The sequence below is a fragment of the Setaria viridis genome, chromosome 2 (assembly GCF_005286985.2).
Source record: "Setaria viridis chromosome 2, Setaria_viridis_v4.0, whole genome shotgun sequence".
NCBI classification, from domain to species: Eukaryota; Viridiplantae; Streptophyta; class Magnoliopsida; order Poales; family Poaceae; genus Setaria; species Setaria viridis.
The window spans coordinates 6,248,004-6,269,082 of record NC_048264.2 but is presented as its reverse complement, the minus strand read 5'-3'; positions in this window follow the sequence as shown (position 1 = coordinate 6,269,082).

Sequence of the window (21,079 nt, the reverse complement as noted above, 5' to 3'; positions counted from 1 at the left end):
GATCCACTTAGCCCACTGTTGTTCATCATTGCCATGGAACCTCTGCACAAAATGATCAGTGTGGCAACTACCGAAGGAATGCTCTCGCCGATACAACATAGATCGGTTAGAGCTAGAATGAGCATGTATGCAGATGACGTGGCAATTTTCCTAAACCCAATCAAAGAGGAGGTTCAGGTGCTAAGCTACATCCTGGAGGAGTTTGGTTGGGTCTCTGGTCTGATAACAAATAGAGAAAAATGTGCAGTATATCCTATTCATTGTGATCACCTAGACTTGGCAGAAATCATGGAAGCTTTCCAATGCCCAATAAAGTCCTTTCCTTGCACATATTTGGGATTGCCTTTGCACACTAAAGCTCTAAGAAGAATAGATATTCAGCCCTTAATTGACAAGGTGTCTGCTAGATTGCCTGCATGGAAGGGGAGGCTTTTGAACAAAGCTGGAAGATTAGTTTTGGTGAACTCGGTGCTCTCAGCAATTCCTGTATATTTTCTGTCTGTCTTCCAGCTCAAGAAATGGGCCATTAAGAGGATTGACAAGATAAGAAAAAACTTTCTGTGGAAGGGGGCAATGGAAGCTAATGGGGGACATTGCCTGGTGAAATGGGTTAATGCACTAAAGCCTAAAAAGATAGGAGGTTTGGGGACCATTGATCTTGAACGTTTTAGCAGGGCCTTAAGACTCAGATGGATTTGGTACCAGTGGAAAGATCCTGATTGGCCATGGATTGGTACTGAAGCCCCTGTAAATGACCTTGACCAGCAGCTATTCAGGGCCAGCACCTCTGTCACTGTGGGAAATGGACATAAAGCTGAATTTTGGAACTCAAGTTGGTTAGATGGCAGAGCACCGAGAGATATTGCACCTCAATTGTATAAACTAGCGTGGAGGAAACATAACACGGTGGTGAGGAGCTAACAAACAATAACTGGACTCGAGGCTTATGGAGGATGAACACTGCCACGGAGATGACTGAGTTTGTAATCCTGTGGGATCTCATCCAACAAGTAAATCTTTCTGACTCCCAAGATGAGATAGTATGGAGATGGACTGCCCATGGAGAATACACGGCAAAATCAGCTTATGCAATTCAGTTTAAAGGAGCTTATTGCACATTCGACGCTCAGGCCATATGGAAAGCACAAGTGGAGGGCAAACACCGTTTCTTCTGTTGGCTATTGCTGCAAAGCAAAATACTGACGGCTGATAAGCTGCTGCTTAGAAATTGGCCTTGCAACCCCATATGTGCACTCTGTCAGCAGGAGGAAGAAACGGCCAAACACCTATGTATACTGTGCCCCTTTGCACTTCAAGTATATATGGCAGCTGGTACATTCCTAGACACAACACTTGGTTCCTCTCCCAACAACGACTGATCTTCAAGAATGGTGGCGATTGTCGATATACGCACCACCAAAGGAGAAGAGGAGGGCTGTAGCTGCAGCTTTGATTTACACCTGCTGGAACTTGTGGAATGAGAAAAATCGACGTATTTTTCAGGGGGTCCACTCTACGCCACAACGGGTTTTCAGTTTGATCAAGGAAGAGATTGCTCTTCGACACACTACGGGACACATGAAAATTGCCGAGTGCCGGGAGCACTCGGCGAAGGACAAAAAAACACTTGGCGAACCGAACCGTTTGCCGAGTGTAACACTCGGTAAACGGCACACGGCAAAAAATCTTACGGCAAACACTGGTTTGCCGAGTGTTTTGCGTCGGGCACTTGGCAAAGTCTTTGCCGAGTGCCCAGAAAACACTCGGCAACCAATTTTTTGAAAAAAATAAAAAAAACATTCTACTCCGCCACCACCACATCCTGCTCCGCCGCTGGCACCACCACCGGCCACCACCACCGCCGGCTCCGCTAGCACCACCACCCATGCCGCCACCACCACCGACCACCACCAGCACACCCCAATAGCCCCACGCCACCGCGGATCTGGAGAGGGCCCTAGCGTCGCTAGATCTGGCGAGGGGAGGGCCGGCGCCGTCGGATCTGCCGAAGAGGGGGGGAGGGGCAGGGGTGCGCCGCCGCCAGGCCCCCTCCCCTCGATCTGTGGTCGCTGCCCGGATTTGACCGCCTCCGGAGCCTCCTCCCCTCGAGCCACCCGGATCTGGCCGGCGGCGGAGGGAGGGAGGAGGCCGTCCCGACCGCCCGAATCTGCCCGGCGGCGGAGGAAGGGAGGGAGGAGATTGCCCCGGCCAACGGTGAGAGGCCAGGAGGGGGCGCCGCCCACCGGAGAGGGAGGGGAAGGGGCACCGCCCGACCGGGAGAGGGAGGGCCAGAGGAGAGAGATGCTGCCTGCCAGGAGGAATTGTTCGAATGGGGAAGGGGAAAGGGGCGGCGCGTGGGGTGCGGCGCGAGGAGGGGAAGGGGAGCTGCGGCGCGTGGGTGCGGGTGGGGTGCGGCGCGTGGATGCGGGTGGGGGGCGCCGGGGTGTTATGGCCGGGTGGGCCGAGTGTGTGAGAAGGTGGGGTGGGTTTTTTTTTCTTTTTTTTGGGTTGCTGAGTGTTTCTAGTAGCACTCGGCAAAGAATCGGACTCGGCAAAGATTTTTTTATTTTTTATTTTTTCCCTTCTTTTCTACAATGTTTTTTCTATATTTGTTTTGATAAACTCAACAATACCTCATCAAATTCACTCAACAATATGTATTTGATTGTTCCACTCATATTATTCCATGATTTTATGTAGTTAGCTCCAATTCAATTTATATCAATTAAAATTCTATAATTGCACTTAATACATTAAAATTATCAAACGGTTCCAAAAAATTACCAAAATTTCACATGAAATAATATATGTTCTCTATTGCTCGACCGTCACTTTGACTCCAAATCTGATCGAATCCTTCTCAACGCTACTATTCTTCTTCTGATAGGCTTTGATTTGTAAACATTGTATGTGACGAAATATGCGAAACCTTCTCAATTTTTTACCACAACCTCCACATATGATATCATCACATCATGACAAATCTCATGATTTTCAGACTTCGCTTGCTTTTTTTACAATTTAAAAATCATTCGGCCAAACATGTTCGTGGTCGTGTTTCTTAAACAAGATGTTCGAAATTTTTTTTGATTTCATGGGTAAGGCCTCAAACTGGGCTAAATATCATGAATATCATTTTTCTACTCATTTTATTCTATAATTTGAATCACTTGGAGTTCAAATTTGACTTATGCCAAAAATTTCCTTGAAATGCAATTAATTAATTAAATATAGCAAACAAATCCAAAATATATACCAAATTTTAACATCGAGTACCACATGTATGTGGGGAGTAGAAAAATTTTCAAGATGAAAAGAGAAAAAAACTTATTATTTTGCTGAGTGTCAAAAAACACTCGGAAAACTCCCTCTTTGCCGAGTGTTTTTTTTTACACTCGACAAATCCTCCTCTTTGCCGAGTGTTTTGTTTTTGACACTCGGCGAATCTCCTCTTTGCCGAGTGTTTTTAGGCAGACACTCGGCAAAGAGCTTGTTTGCCGAGTGCCCGAAAAAAAACACTCGGCAAATAGAAAATACTCGGTGAATTGCATCTTTCGGGTAGTGACAGAATGCGTGCGGTGCACCGATGTTGTATTAGTTTAGCCTATGTTTAGCATGACAGGAATGAGAGAGGGGATCTTACTTTATTATGTAATATCGCCCTCGTAACATTTGTTGTTTCTCTTCTTCTTATATGATATGGTAGTGCTCCTACCGCTAAAGGTTTCAAAAAAAAAAAGAACTGCTGGTAGTGGTAGCCCTAGTCACACACCGGAGCACGAAATCGCTCGCCGCCCCCAGCGGGGGCAGCGATCATACCCTGTTCCGACGACTCCACCGCGCCCGATCTCACAAAAACCCTCTCACCGTCTGACGCCGTCCTCAGTCCTTACCACATCAAGAATTGCAGACTCTTTTTGTTGCTGTTGCAGATCAGCCATCCGCCGCGTCGGCGATGGCACCGGCTCCGAGCAAGTTTTCCAGGCCGGACACAGGGAGCGTCGTCCCGCCCTTACCCTTCGACGCATCGTACCAGATCATGCTACGACTCCCGGCCAAGGACCTCTGGCGCCTCCGCGCCGTCTCGCGGGCATGCCGCTAGCTCCCTCCTCTCCAATCCGCAATTCATCGCCGCCCACGGAGCCCGCCACCCTGGGCCGCTCATCGTCGTCGGCGAACCCAGACAGGTAGGCCGTCGCAATGACGTCCGTCTCTACATCATGAACCTCCGTGGTGGCATCGTCAAGCAAGTCCATGTCACCGGCGACGGGCCAAGGAATGCAACTCAACTGATATCTTCCCAGTCCCAGGACGGCCTCGTCTGCATCTTGAGTGACATGGGCAAGCGCTGCCGACTGCTCAACCCGGCAACCGGAGCCGTATCCGCCTTGCCTGAAGGATTGGCCGAAGAACACGCGGCGCACGAGGTGGACATTGAACAATATTCGGCCTCCGTCATGTACTCGTGTGCGGGAAGGTTGCCGCAACCGGGGAGTACAAGGTGCTTCGTGTGCTTCTTGGAATGCCGGTATTTCCCTGTACCGGCCACAACCCTAAGCCGCTGTGTGAGGTGTTGACGTTTGATGGCAGCGGCGGCCGCGCTCGATGGAGAGGGAAGAAAGCCTCCCCATATCCTGTCAGCGTGCACGGTGCCCGGAGAGGTCCACAATGTCAAACAGGACGCCATCGTCCCGATATCTTGGGTTGTAGCCAGCGACAATGAGCGGCCCAGGGTGGCGGGCCGAGTGGGCGGCGATGAGGTGCGGATCGGAGAGGAGGGACCGCCACCCCCGGCAGACGGCGCGGAGGCGGCAGAGCTCCTTGGCCGGGAGGCGCAGCAGGATCTCGTACACCGCGTCGGGGTGCAGCACTCCGGTGTTGGAGGCGGCAACAGCGGGCACGACGCGCCTGTCCGGCGGCGCGGCGCACGGCTTCGACAACGACATCCCTGGTACCAACCGTCGGGGTAGATGGGTCAGGGAGAAGAGGAATGGAGGAGATACTTCAGTAGTTAGAGGATCCGCGAAGAGCACTAGCTTCTTACCAGTGTCGCCGGTGGCGCGCCGCGGAGTAGCGGCGGAGCGGTGGTGCCGAGCTAGGGATTCAGCCGGTTGGGGTCTCGGCCGCCGCCGCGGTGTGGGTGACGACTGACGAGACGCCTGCTCGCTCAAGGAGTCAAGCTAGGGGAAAAGTTATTGGGTTTGGGCCTTTTCTCTCGTGTGCATACTTGGGCCATTATATTGAATGTTCTTTTCATTTCTGCTTTGTTTTTTATTTCTCATGTTTATGCACATTTAGGCTCCCTTTGGCACGGCTCGTCCCAAAACAGCTTCACCGGTGAAATCAAAGCCGGTGAAGTTAAAAAAACTGGCTTCACCCGGCTTCTAGTTCATTTTAGTCCCGGCTTACAAAACGGCTTCATGCTACAGTATCTCTATTTGCGTGAAATAGATGAAGCCAAAGCCGAAATAAGCCGTGCCAAAGAGGACCTTAGAACAAGAACAAAATTCATGTTTGATAAGTACAACGTGTTGCTTTATCAAATTAGCGGTCCCAATATAAATTATTGTCCCACTAGTTTATGGTTAATGTTGCAGTAATTTTGTTCTAATCGGTTAGTAAATGGCGTATGTGTCCCCTTTTTAAAAGGTGTTGTTCATTGGAAATAGCATAGACAGGACCTGATCAACAAAAAATTGAAGTATGGAAACTCGTCTGCTTGCCATTTGATTGCTAGAGGGGTATCAGCAGGCCATTTTGATGAAATCGGGAAATAATTGTCAATCTGGTGCACTGGATACAGGATAAAAGATATTCCTGGCTTTTATTCTTTTTGAGCTGAAACGATCACAGGACACATTGATGTCACTACATCACATTTTCTTTTTCTTTTTCCAATTGCTCCTTCTAAGGTCTATTACCTTTCTGGCAACATTACTTGCTCACTGTTGTTTTCTGCTTTGCATCTCCCATGTTTGGAGGGTGGAAAGTTTACACAAACACCTGATAAAAAATACGCCGTTTTTAATCAGGATAACTACTCACGAAGAGTGCATAGTTCAATATGTTTTGGCACCACCGTTTCCCTTGCGGGAAGCAGCTGTGTGCTACAGGAAGAAGCTAAAAAACTCAATCCTGAAGACCTATGATGCTTGATGTAGGAAGGCTGCAGATAAATGTAGTCATTTTTCAGGAGATATGCATCTTCAGTTGACGTTTTGGAACATGCATATTCGGCGCTGACAGAGCCGATGCCACCATTATGTACTTAAAACATGTAGATTTCATCACTGGCAAAGAGGATTTACAGTAATCTTCATTCATACTTTGTTACCATTGCAACTTTCATCTACACACACTATGCTACAAAGCACATGTAGAAAGCTGTTTTATGCTGGAGGAAGAAGCTCAAAGCTCACCTCTGAAGACCTGGACACAGAAGGTTCCCTCGATACATGTTCACGGAAAAATAGTTTTTCAAAGTGGCAATATCAGCCCACTTGCTTGTTCTTGGATCTTATACTCTCCGAACTTGAATCACGTCCTCCCACATGACTATCCTCCCATCATCTAAAAGTAGCAGTGGATATGGACTATTGCATGCATACTGCTTGCAACGGGTCGTGCAATGTATTGAAAATCGCTTGGTCCATAGCCCCTTGTCCACGTCCATGTCCACCAAGAACCAGAGATCCATTGAACAATCTCGACAGCGGTTGTGATGGCGGAGGGTCACCAAGCAACCATCCACTATGGCTAACCGGACATCGTTCCTGTGCTGATGGCACACGAGCCTCTCATCACCGGCGAGACGGCTGCTCAGTGGCCCCCGAAGCGGCGCCGGTCTCCACTCCTCCACAGCCATGTCGAACAAGGCCATGGCGTCTGGCTCCAAGTTGGCATGGTTATTTCTTTGGTTGTACAACGGGCTAAACAGGATGTAGGCAACTCCTCCAACGACTACACTGTCCCGGAGACATGATCCCAAGACTGCCGGCGGGCTTGGCGTCGCCCTCCACCTCCGGCCACCGCGGCCGCCGACGAGCGTTGCAACGCAGCATGTCTGCACCATGCCGTGGGCGCCATCCTCGCCAAGCAGATGCGAGTAGTAGAACACCTTGAATTCTCCCGTGGAGGGGATGTGCCCCAGCAAGAACGGGGAGATGATGTCGTTGTCCCTGCCGCTCGCGTTGGGAAGGAAGGTGGCGACGACCTCGCCAGTGGCCAGATTCAGCACGGAGTTCGGTTGATGGGTGCTCATCGCCGAGATGCAGACCAGATCGAGCTGCGAGTTCATGCCGTAGCGGGGCTGCACGGTTGGTACGATCCGTCTGACGATGTCGCCGGAGAACAGGTCGACGACGCGTATCTCGTCACCGGTGCGGCAGGCGATATGGACGCCGGCAAGGAGGGGGTGGCGGGACGCGTGGGCCCTGGTGAAGCCCGGGTCGGAGGTGAGCGACTGCCACGACCGGCAGACGAGGCGGAGGCGGCAGAGCTCGTCGGCCGGGAGGCGCAGCAGGATCTCGTACACCGCGTCCAGGGGCAGAACGCCGATGCCGGAGGCGGTAGGCACGATGCGTTTCTCCAGCACGGCGCGGCACTTGGACGGCCACGGGTAGAAAATTGGCCAAGTTGGTAGGACCAAATCTTCCAAAAATCCATCTAGGATAAAGCAATCGAGATGAAAAGGGATCTTTCGTAACATCCAAAATTTTCAACTTTGCATTTTACTAAAATTTGCTATAAACAATTTTGCTCATTTAAGGCATATAAGGTTGTTTTGCATTTTTCTAGGCATTTAAGCATTTTCTAGATAAATTAATAAAATATAGGATTTTATTTGTGCATCCATGGTGTTGCATAGTTTTTATCTTGTTTGCTTGGTTTCAATTTTGTGTCTTGTTTTAGCTGTTAGTTTTCTTTCTATCTAGTTTCAGTTCCTGTCAAGTTTCAGTTTCAGAGTCTGCTCTGTTGGCGCTGCACTGCTTGTGGCGTTTCTGTTTCAGATTAGAAACAGCAGCAAGCTGCGGGCGCCGTTTTTCCTCCTCCCCTTTTCAGCCCAGTTCTTCAGCAGGCGCCAGCTTCTTTCAGCCCGTCGCCATTTTCTTCTTGTGGCCAAGCTCAGTCGCCCGCAGCCCAGCCCATTGTCGCCCACAGCTCCCAAGCCGTGCCCTCCTCTCCTTTCTGGCCTGATGCCAGCAGCCCATCTCCCTGCGTCGGCCCAGCGAGCCGCCTGCCCTCTCCCGCACCACAGAACCCCCTCCAGTCGCCGACATGCGGGCCCCGCCCATCATCCATTCCGTCCGCTCTCCCGTTCCCCTCCGCGCCGGACTCGAACTGGGACTCAAGTCCGAGCTGGCCACGCCTTGCTCTGCACGCGGCCCCGTCTTCGCCTTGGACTCGGCCCGCACGCCAAGGCTCATATAAAAACCGCCACCATGCTCAGCCCCTGAACCACCAAACCCTAGCTTTCGCATCTCCAGTGTGCTGCCGCCGAGCTCCTTGCGCTGCCGCACCGGGCTCTGCCGCCGTCGCCCTCCGTCTCCTTCCACTTCGCCCGGAGCTCCGCACCAGGTTCACAAGGCCGCCCTTGGGAGCTCCTGCCCTTGCCCGTGTTTTTTTTTCCCCACGTCGGCTGTGTTCGGCGGAGTGCCACTGCCTTGCCGTGCTTCGCGCACCGCCTCCACCGCGAAGCCCATGCCAGTGACACCCGAAACGTGCTCGCTGCGATCGCCTCTACCACCTGGCCAAGCTCGCATCCAAAACCCGCGCCAGATGCGCTTTTCCGGTCGCCAACCGTCGGATGCTGATCCGACGGCTTCCGACGGCTCAAATTGAATCAAACTGGCCATATATTGGTCAGCCTCGTCGCTTTTGCATATGAGCTCCTGCAGTTTCCCTTTTTACGCATGAGTCCTTCCGCAGTTCAAAAATATTTAGATTTTGGTCCTATTTCTTCTGTCTTAGACCCTGAGCTTCTGCAAAATAGCACCCGCAGTCCATAGCTGCTCTTTTACGCGTTAAACCTTCGGTTTACATGCGTATTTCTGTTTGGGTCCTCGGTTTTTTGCAGCTAAGCCTCTAAAAGTTTAGTTTCCTCGCAGATAGGCTCCCATAGCTTGTTTTAGGCGTATCTTTTGCATCCTAGCTTCGTTTTTAGTGTTCTTTATATCCCCATGTTCGTCTCAACATATAGAAGAGTCTTGTAAGCTTGTTTTCTTCTGTTTATGATGATTGGTGTACTGTTTTCTAAGTTTATACTTTTGTGTGCTTGTATGTGCTTGTGTGACACGTGTAGAAGGACAGAAGTTTGAGGGGTACGAGGAGCAAGCTTTTGAAGAGTACGAGTAGCAGGAGCAAGTGCAAGAAGGCAAGTCGTATCTTTGATCACAACTTTAAGTCCCATTACACATTTAGTTTCATGTTCAATACAACTTTCGCTATGCACTTCATAGTATAATCATGATGGGTCCCAATTAAGATTCTCCTAGTCTTATACCATGTACCTTGACCAATCGGGTTTACTTTTATGCTGGGTAGCTCATGCTTATTGCTCAATATGGTTATGGTGGTTTTAGTATGAATCAATATTAATCTTGTTTTATTCATGCTATACCTTTCACTAATACAAGATCATAAAGTTTAATTGGAACATGAAGCGATCACCTAGAAAAAAGTACAACCACCAGATTTATCATGACTTTGATCTTGGCTAAATAATTAGGAACTTTGGTTAGTGATAACTTTACTTGAAAGGGGCAAGAGGGGGAGACAGTAGTTGGTGTATAACATTGGTCCTTTTGGGAAGTGGGTTTAGCTAAGACACTATACCCACTAGGGAAGGTTATGCATTGCATTGATCATGAAACCTTAGCAACCTTAGCGAGCTATCCTAACTGGGGAAATTTTGTAAAGGTCTCGTAGCGTCCGTATGCAATCACACCTCGAAAGTGTGGTATGGTACCTTGCAAACACCGAATGGTTGGGCCCAAAGTTCTTTTGAACTTTTACACGACTGGTGGGTAAAAATGTGCAACCTCTGTAAAGTGTAAAACTGATCGATCATCCGTGCTCACAGTTAAGAGCGTTCTAAACCCTCACATAATAAAATTATCGAAAGATGGACTTAAATTGCTGTCACTTATTCATGGTTATGCTATTATACTTTATTAATGTTTCTTGCTTAATTGTGGGTGGTATGAATTTACACTTAATTAATTGCTAATAAAATTTGACCAACTAAATAAAAGCTGATGCAGTAAAAACCTTAGCCATACCTTGGTTAGCCTTACACTACACTGTTCCCTACGACTTGTTGAGTACCAACCATAAGTGCACTCACCCTTGCAAAACCGTTGTTCAGACCAAGTGAATCTGGAGGAGTATCTGCAAGACTTTGAGGAGTTTTAGACGTACGTTTCTTCAGTCAGCTGCTTGTGGAGTCATCACTACTTTTGAAGTTCTGCTGCGTAATTATTAGACCTTATGGTTTATTTGAGACTTTCCGTCATGTAATAATGGTTAATATTCTCTTTATTCGTTATGGCACTATTTTTGTTATTCACTTATGTCGTACACATGTGTAACTTGATCTTGGCACATATGTATTCAATGCACTTAGTTTTATCCTTAAAATCGGGTGTGACATCTTTAGTCCTAGGTGAATGACCTGGGACTAAAGACACCCATTTAGTCCCGGTTGGTGAGGTTTAAAAAAAATAAAAAGGCCGCTCCCGACGCTCGGCTGCCCCGCGCCTCCCACACTGGCCCCGCGCTGCCGTTGCTCCGCCGGTCCTGCGCCCAGCTGCCTCGTGCCTCCCGCACCGGCCCCGCGCCCTGCCCTCACTCCGCTGCCGCTCCTCACTACCAGTGAGGGACGAACAGAGGGGGAAGGCAAGGAGCAGTAGAAGGGGAGCGGCTAATTCGGATGGAGAGGAGAGAGGAGGAGAGGAAGAAGCTTCGGATGGTGGAGAGGAGAGGAGAGTGGAGAGGATAAGGTGGGAGTTGTGCTTCTGGTAAAGAGGAGAGAGGCGCGAGATAAGGATGTGGGAGGCGCCTACAGGACGCCGTTTAGTCCTGGTTGTGAATTTCAACCGGGGCAAAAGGCCCTCCTTTTATCCCGGTTGGTAATTCCAACCGGGAATTAATCGTTTGTCCCGGTTGAAATTCCCAACCGGGACAAAAGGGGCAGTGTTGGTGGGATATTTTTGGAGCCGTTACAACCGGGACTAAAACTCCTCCTTTAGGCCCTGTTTGGCATGGCTCCAACTCCGGGTGGAGCTGCTCCACTCATGAACTCCACATGGAGCCAGCTCCGCTCCAAAACTCCAGAACAAAAATGGGGTGTTTGGCTAGATGGGTACTCTCAGCTCCAAAAAAGATCGATGTCAGTGTGGATTGCCATTGTTGCCCCCCAATTAAGGCCCCACTTGTCATCCTCTCTATCCCATCTTCTTCTTCCCCTTTTTCCACTGCACTGTGCTGCACACGGGACACCCTCCACGGGCGGCGGGGTGGGTGGTGGGCTGGGCGGCGACGGGCGGCGGGGTGGGCGGCGGGCTCGACGGCGGGCGGCGGGGTGCACGGCGACGGGGGCGGCACTGGGCGGCGGGGTGGGCGGCGGGCTCGACGGCGGGCGGCGGGGTGGGTGGCGACGGGGGCGGTGCTTGGCGGCGACAGGCGACGACGGGCGGGGGGCGGCGACAAGCGACAACGGGCGGCGGGCGGCGGCGGGCGACGACAGGCGGCGACGGCCAACGATAGGCAGCGAGCGGCGACGGGCGACGGGTGCGGCGACGGGAGGTGGTGGGCGGCGTCGGGCGGCGGGGTGGGCGGCGACGGGCGGCGGGCGGCGACGAGCAGTGACGGGCAATGACCGGAGGCGGGCGGCGACAGGCGGCGGGCGCGGCGATGGGCGGCGGGCGGCGACGGGTGACGAGGGCGGCGGCGGTCCGCGGCGGGCGGCGAGGCCGACCGGCCACGGGGGCGGCGACGGGCGGGGCTCTGGTGGCGAGTGGGGCTCGAGAGAATAGAAGGGAGAATAGAATGAAACGTTTTTTTGTGTAACCAGTGGCATTGGTGGATAATTACCCACCAACTCCACGAGGAGGTTCAAAAGAGAGGTTTCTGGAGCAGCAAAAGAGGTGCTCCAAAACTCCACCTCCATTTGCACTACAGCTCCATGGAGTTGGCAACTCCATGGAGTTTTGGAGTTGGGGTGTTTGGCTAAATTTTTTGATGGAGTTGCTGGAGTTTAGGAGTGGAGCCGTGCCAAACAGGACCTTAGTCATAGACCAACTTTAAACTGGAATAAAAGGGGACGCATGGAATGTGAGTTCTCTACATGATCGCCTTACCATGAAACCAAATGAGAGAGGAGGATGTAGACGCGGCGAAGCGAGGCATCGAGATGGATCGCAGAAGGAGGGGAGAGCAATCGGCGGAGATCCCCACGACCAGAGGCGGAGCGGAGGGTACAAGCTGCTCACCAGGGAAATTGTGATAGGTTCCGGCGCCGGAGCCCGCTGCGTCGACTGGACGATCCGCGTTTCCTCCGGCTGTGGCTTAGCCCGCGGGGGCGAGGCACAGGCTCACGGCTGCGCCAGCTAGGATCCCACGCCGCTGGCCACCGGGTTGGGGGTGGAGCGCCGCTAGGAGAAGGGGCGGAGCGGTGGTGCTGTGGGCGGTTATGGGTTTGGGTCCGCCGCCGCCGGGTTTGCTCAAGCCTTAAGCCAATGAAACTGCGGATCCAGATTGGGTGCGCCGTGACCGTGACAAACTTTCTTACACAAGTACACAACACGGGCAAGACCTGTCATTTTCCGTTCCCTCTTAAACAAAATTGGTCTTTTTCGAGGAAAACAATTAAAACAAAGATATGTAACAACAAGTCTGATAAAGAAAACATGTAACTAGGGGTGGTAATGGATCATAGCTCTCGTACCTTTTTCACAATCCAACTCGGCACTATCTATTTTTAGTTGAAAATCATATAATCTTATAGTCTAATATTGAGTGCCATCCTTAAATTTGTTAGACTGAATTAGAGAACTCTTTACCATGTAACACATAAGGTTTTCTTCCTAATAAAGCTGAAAACATTGCAAAGACAAATGCACCATTGATGTTTCTCGTGTTGTTCTAAAGGAAGGACAAAAACATTGCAAGGAAAAGCCCACTAAAAAAAAAGTGCAAGTCTGTAATTTTTTTTAAAAAAGTGTGCAAGTCTGCTCGTGGAGACGCTGACACATGATGAGAGGGTTTTGTAGGAAACTCGCTGGGATCCAGTGCAGCAGAACCCCAATGATGTTTACGTACTGACAGTATTTCTTTTTCTTTCAAAAAAAGGTAGTATTTCTTTCTGGGCCTTTTTCTCTCGTCTGCATGCTTGGGCCATAGAATGAGGATTTCCATTTTTTTATTTTTTGGGTTTATGCACTTTTCTAGAAAGGGAACAAGATTCATGTTTTTGACTTTGAACTCTACTCCCTTCGTCCTAAATTACTATTCATTTTGAATTTTTTAAATATATAACTTTTGCTACATACGTATCAAAAGTTATATACCATATTGGCACGCTCCTCAAGTTTAGTTTTCTTGTTCTATCCGGCCCCTGCGTCGCTCCTAGGGGCAGCACGATTGGCTCTCCATCCTGTGCTGTTGCCAGCCACGCCCGACCCCATCCCAACCTCGCCACCGCTCGAGCGGGCTGCTAGAAGCTTGGCAGCCGCAAGGACAGTGACGATGAGGAGCTCCAGATCCTCCTTCCATTCTTTCCCTCCTCAGTCACCTCACATTTTTGGTTCCACACTTGGAGCAGCAGCATCTTGTGTGCAGGGCGACGGGGCATGCCTAGCAAATATAGATGTCCAAATAGCCCGCGGCTCGGTAGCTCACCTAGAAGCCCAGTATTTTGGCCCGGTCCAAGCCCATCCTAGCACGACGGCCTTCTTGCCTATGCTAGCCCAACTGGGTAGCTCGTGAGGGGCATGGGCCGCAACCCCAACACGACAGCCAGCCCAACCCGACACGGTTTTAGGTGGCTAGCCCGAGAAGGTCCTTTAACTTCTCCACCATAGTCCATAGCCCAGTTCTCCACTAGTTCTCCTATCCTCATTTTCTCAGCCTCCTCTAGGGTGGAGCCGCTCCCCATCCTCCCTCGAGAGGGCCTCATCCCTCCCGGTGGCCTCCCCAACCTCCTCCCCTCGACCCCTTTGGCGACTCCTCCAGGAGCGGTGACACGTGACGGCGTGAGTTGGTAAGCAACGGCGGCGGCGCCCTAGGGCAGCGACTAGGCACGGGGGCAACAGCAGCGGCACGGCGGAGACCGGCATGGCCGCTGCACCACCCCACCTGCCCTGCTCCATGGCGGAGGCCGGTGTGGCCACCTGCCCTACCCCACGGCGGAGGCCGGCGCGACCGCCTGCGCTCCCCCTCTCATCTCCTCTACCACCGGCGCTGCTCCTCCCTCTCATCTCCTTAACTGTCGGCGCCACTCCCCTCTCCTCTCCTCAACCGCCGGTACTGCTCCCCCTCTCCTCTCCTCCACAGATCCCAGTGGCGGTGACTTCTCCACCGTGCTTGGGCTCTCCTCTCCTCCACAGATCCTAGCGGCGGTGACTTCTCCACCGTGCCTGGGCTGGCACGAGTCTCGCCGGGCAAGCGGGCTGGCCCAGCACAAAATGGGCCTGTGGGTCTGTGCCTAGGCTGTTGGTGCAACCTGTGGGCGGGGATGGCCTGGCACGGTGGTGGCGTAGTGCCAGGCATGGCCTGGCACGAAGTTGGCCAGACCAGACCGCCGGTTTGGACATCTATACTAGCAAATGGGGCTCTGCAGGATGGGGCAGACCTGCTGGCCTCCTTCCAAATAAATCATCTCTAGAAGGATGCCTCACGTCACAGGAGTGTTCTGTTCCAACGGTTCATAGACGTTGGTCGCACTTTTGATAGTGCATCTCTATTGTCCCACTAGTTTATGGTTAATGTTGCAGTAGTATTGTTCTATTGGTTAATAAACGGCGTGCCGCGTCCCACATTCTTTTTGTAAAAAAGAATAATGTTATTTAATGAGAACTGCATAAACAGGACCTGATCAACCAAATGTGCAAGAATACAAGTCCATTTGCTTGACATTCGCTGCTAGTGGGGGTATCGGCAGGCCATTTGATCAAATGAAATGGGGGTAATTCGTTTCAAAAGAAAAAAATTAAAAAAAAATGAAATGGGGGTAATTGCCAACCGTCAATCTGGTGCATTTGACAGAGTATCGGATTGATGCATCGTCTTCTGCTGATGTTTTGGAACACACATATTCGACGCTGCCACAGCCGATGCCACCATTGTGTACTTAAAATATGTTGATGTCATCACTGGCCAAGGTGATTTACAGTCCAAATAAACATAGCAATTGGACAACTCTACACAGATCATCAGCAATCGTCTCCCCTCCTCCTCTCTCACGCCACCAACACCCAGCTCTCTGTCAAACAAGTGATGGACGACGGTCTGCATGTGCACCTTGTCCCGCGCTTGTCCCGCCAGGCAACTGAGGAGCTCTCTGAATTACCGTCACTACCGGAACATGTTGTGCTCAGAGACGGAGCAGACCTACGGTTCTCCCCCCTGATCAGAGATACTTCAAGCCTCCGAGCGAGAGATGTTTACTGCAAACTAGTGCAAACTACTGGATCCCTTGCCCCGCACTTCGTCAAATTCGTCTGGATGAACCGAGCACCGCCGCGGGTACAGTTCTTCCTCTGGTTGTTAGTGCAGGAACGAATCCACTATCGCACCAACTTACAGAAGAAGAAGATCCTGATGGACGCATCGTGTGAGCTATGCGGCTCGGAGGAAACCTGCGATCATATCATCTTCCAGTGCCCCTTCGCGGCCAGCATCTGGAGTTCCTTGGGGGTGAATACCAGTGACTCCTCCGTCCAGCTTGTGGACTGTACCATGTCCGGCAATGGCGCCGGCGAAGCACTACAGCACTTTTCTGATCCTCCTATGCTGGATTCTATGGAAGCACAGAAATGATGTGGTCTTCCAACGGGCTCCCGCTTCAAGCCAACGCTTCTGGACGTCATGCCGCGAGGAAGTTCGACTCTGGAGGGAGCGTTTCAGGCCCAGCGAGCGAACAACTGCAGACGCTTGGTGCTCCATCTTTAGTTCAATGTAATCAGCCCCGGAATGTAATCAGTACCAGCCGCTCTCTTGTTTTATGCTGAACTAAAACATGTATGATGTTTTGGCCTCCAAAAGGCCCGATGAAAAATTAATGAATAAGGTGGGGTGCTTCCCCCCCGTTGACCGTCAAAAAAAAATCAGCAATCGTCTTCTGTTGATGTCATCTGCAGAAGCTTTTGTGGAGCTCCAAAACCTGCAGGAAGATATGCAGCAGACTACAATAACTGAGGAAACAGATACATGGACCTATATCTGGGGCAATGGTCAGTTTACATCCAGGAAAGCTTACAAACACATCATTGGCCTTACAGAAGTGCAACCCTCCTTTAAGTGGATTTGGAAATCTTCCTGCCAACATAAGCACAAAGTCTTTTTTTAGCTTTTGGTAAAGGACAGATTAAGTACCAGAAATATCCTCAGAAGAAAAAACATGGCCCTGCCAGATTATTATACTTGTGTCCTTTGTACATCAGCAGTAGAGGAAACAGTGGAGCACCTATTCTTGGAATGTCCATTTGCCTATCAATGTTGGATTTTGTTAAACGCAACTACAGGCATTCAGGGTGACCGATTTGACATCATAACAGCACTAAAATAACAACTTCTATACCCCTTTTTCATGGAAATTATCATCCTCATGAGTTGGAGTATTTGGACATCTCGGAATGACCTGATCTTTAGTGGCGACCAGCATGCAGTAGACAAGTGCGAGAACATTTTCAAGCAGGAATTTGCCTTACTGTTGCACAGGGCAAAGCAGAAGTACTTCCCAGAAATTAAATACGCATTTTAATATTTTCTTCGTTTCTTTTTTGTCTCCTGAGAACTCTTTTTGAGCCCTGCTCTCATTGTAATTTTCTTCTTCTAATATATATACATATAATATATATACATAACCAGTAGGGGGCAACCCCTCCTGTTTCCCTAAAAAACATAATATTATAATATAAAGTAGGTCAGTTTCTTTCTACAAAAGCTTGGAGATGATTCTTCAATGCAGAGTCTGCAAATCTAAAATTTTCAGTTCTAGCAGAGGTACTAAATTCCTAATTGCTTATAATAATCTCAGCAGAAGAAGCCAAGGCTGCAGAAGCTGTTTGCGGAAGTTGGCACTTCACATATACATTAGATAATGGCAGAATAAGCAATAAAAATGAACGGGAAGATGTCTCTGCTGAGTTCCATCATGTTACTGATAATACAGTTGGCTGTTCAGGACTGGATTCCTCCTCAAGAGACAGGTCTAGTTCAAAGGATGGTTACTTTGACCTCAGATGACAGAACTGTTCATGAAGCACCAAAACGCCCAAGAAAAGCTGTACTAGAGAACCAAGAGTGCAGCAGATGGAAGAAAAGAAAAGAAAGTAAGGGGGATAGTTCCTATTCAGTAGGAATGGTTGAATTACTATTGTTTTAGTGAATCGGATGAAGATGAGGTTACATTGATCAATAAGCGAACAGAAAGAAGATGACGGCAAAAATTACATGACATGTTTATAGCCAGGGTATCCAGCAATGATTTTTTGTCTGTAAGCTTAACTTCTCATACAGTTGGTTCTTGCTTGCTAGATCTAGGGGACAACAACAAACTTAGAAATTGTGCCAGCTTTTCAGCATGAAGAAAGATCCTGGCAAATTCATCATGTGGGTAGTAATGGAGTTGCTGGAAATCAAGCTGACCATGAATCTCTATCTTTTCCATTGGATTCACCAATTAGAGGTGAAAATTAATGAAATTTCAGATGGTTGAGTACAAGAATTCCGATTGAAGCCTGAATTTAGGATTGTCAAATATAATGGCTCTAAAGACCCTGCTGGTTTCTTTTACGCACCTTGCAACTGCTAGACATGCTTAGCTTCCTAAGCCGTTCTGTAAAGCATGTTAAGTTTTTTCCCCTTCATTTGTGCCTTATTGCCTTTGAATATAAGTTTGGTTTTGCATTCCACCACATTTCAATAAAAGTTATTTTACAAACACGTGCATACCGCACGTGCACGTTACTAGTACAGAATAAATGGCCCATAATTTCATTAGCCCCAAAAGTCAAGCATTTAGCAAGCTAGTACCTGGGTAGGATTCTATACGTAAAAGCAACAATAGAATATCCAGCTAGTACTTCTACATATGGATAAGCTCTACAGCCGTGTAATGAAGTAAATATCTACTACCTCCATCTCAAATTTGAGGTCATTTTAGTATTTCTAGATCTAGACATAGTGTATATCCAGATGAATAGTAAAATTAAATCTATAAACCTAGAAATGCCAAAACGACCTTAAATTTGGGATGGAGGGAGTACATCACAAGGTCTGGCCACACTGCTTTGACAATTGTTTACATCAAGGCCTTGCCACCATGTTTACTCCTGAATATCCAGATATACTTTATCAGGAATAAACTGAAGGGCAGTTCAACCGTAGTAAACAACTAAACATAAGACGGTAATATTTCTTTTTTAAAAATGCCAACACAAAGAGGGATTCTGCGATTGATCCAACAACTATTAAAGGAAAAAGATTAGCATAAATGCACCAACACAACATAGATGAATCAAGAGACATGAACATATATAATTTTGAAGAAAACCAAAAACCCAAAGCTATTCATGAGGAGGGGAAATGTTACCTTTGTGGCAATATTGTTTCCTTTTTTTCTGCTTTGCCTCTCCCAAGTTTGGAGGTGGAAAAGTTTACACAAACATCTGATAAAAAATGTCATTTTTTTATCAGGATAACTACTCATGAAGAGTGCATGACTGCATGTGTCAATACATTCTGACACCACCGCCTTGCCGAGGAGGCAGCTGTGCGTGCTACAGGAAGAAGCTCAAAAACTCAATCCTGAATTGAAGACCTGATGCTTGTAATAGAAAGGCAGCAGATAAATGTATTCCTTTGCATTGCCCATTGATGTTTTGGAACACACATATTCGGTGCTGACAGAGCCGATGTTGCCATTGTGTAGAATTAAAACATGTTGATTTCATCACAGGCCAAGGCGATTCACAGTAATCTTCATTCTTATTTTGTTACCATTGCAAGTTTGCAACTTCCCAAACACTGCTACAAAGCACATGTAGAAAACTGTTGTATGCTGGAGGAGGCTCAAGGTTCACCTCTGAAGACCTGGACACAGAAGGTTCCCTCGATACATGTTCACGGAAAAATAGTTATTCAAAGTGGTAATATCATCCCACTTGCTTGTTCTTGGATCATATACTCTCAGAACTTTAATCACGTCCTCCCATATGACTATCCTCCCATCATCTAAAAGTAGCAGTGGATATGGACTATGGCATTTGTACCCCTTGCAAAGGGTCGTGCAATGTATTGAAAATCGCTTGGTCCATAGCCCCTTGTCCACGTCCATGTCCACCAAGAACCAGAGATCCATTGAACAGTATTGATAGCAGTCATTGTTGTGGACAGTCACCAAGCAATCATCCACCATAGCTAAAAGAATTTCGTGCCTATGCTGATGGTGCACGCACCTCTCATCGTCGCCGGCGAGACAGCTGCTCAGTGGCCCCCGAAGCGGCGCCGGTCTCCACTCCTCCGCTGCCATGTCGAACACGGCCATGTCGTCTGGCTCTAAGTCTTCATTATGGTCGTTTGTTTCGTTGAAATTCTGGCTGAACAAGATGTAGGCAACTCCTCCAATGACCACTCTGTCCCGCAGATCTGACCCCAGGACCGCCAGCGGGCTTGACGTTACCCTCCACCTCCGGCTGCCGCCGTCGCCGATGAGCGTTTTGATGCAGCATGTCTGCACGAGGCCGCCATGGCCTCCTCCCTCGCCACACCAATGAGTGTAGAACACCTTGAGCTCTCCCGTGGAGGGGATGTGCCCGAGCAAGAACGGGGACATCATGTCCTTGTTTATCCAGTGCGATTTGGGGTGGAAGGTGGCGACGACCTCGCCGGTGGCCAGGTTCAGCACGGAGCTCGGTTCATGGGTGCGCCTCCCCGAGACGCAGACCAGATCGAGCTGCGAGTTCATGCCGTAGCGGGGATGCACGGTTGGTACGATCCGTCTGACGATGTCGCCGGAGAACAGGTCGACGACGCGTATCTCGTCATCGGTGCGGCAGGCGATATGGACGCCGGCAAGGAGGGGGTGGCGGGACGCGTGGGCCCTGGCGAAGCCCGGGTCGGAGGTGAGCGACCGCCACGACCGGCAGACGAGGCGGAGGCGGCAGAGCTCGTCGGCCGGGAGGCGCAGCAGGACCTCGTACAGCACGTCCGCGGGCAGCACGCCGTCGTTGTCGAGGGCTAGGGCTGTCTTCTTCCGGCGACGGAGGACTGGTCCCATCGCTGCAATTCGGCGCGGTGCGAGATGCAGGCAGGGGCTGCTGCTTGAACCCTCCCTTGCACGCGTCCGATTAAGTAGACGGATGGCTCGGTCGCGACTCCGAGACGGATTCGTCGAGCCAGCGGGGAAGATGCGCCTCTCCGCTCCGGCACGGCGAACGGCTTCGACGATGCCACACGTACACCCTGAAACTACATGAATTGTTCGGCAAGTGAGAGGGTGTAAAATAGATCGCCAAGGGAGGGGGAGACGAATCGCAGTTCGAGGAGGAGCTAGCGGAGGGTGCTAGCTGCATACCGGAGTAACTGCGATGGGTTCTGGCGCCGGAGCCGCCGTGGAAGGGGTTCGCCGGGGTTGGGGTTTGGATCCGCCGCCGCTGCGGCGGCAGATGGGGATCTGGGGTTGCTCAGGCAAACGAATTGCGGATCCAAATAAGTGGGCCGTGACGACCTTTCTTTTTAAGCCCGTAACACAGGCGAGCCCCCCAAGTTCACCATTCTATTTTTTTAAGGAAAACAAAGAATATATCTTCAATTTAACTTCATCTTAAAGAGATCATGCACAAAATAAATCATGTCA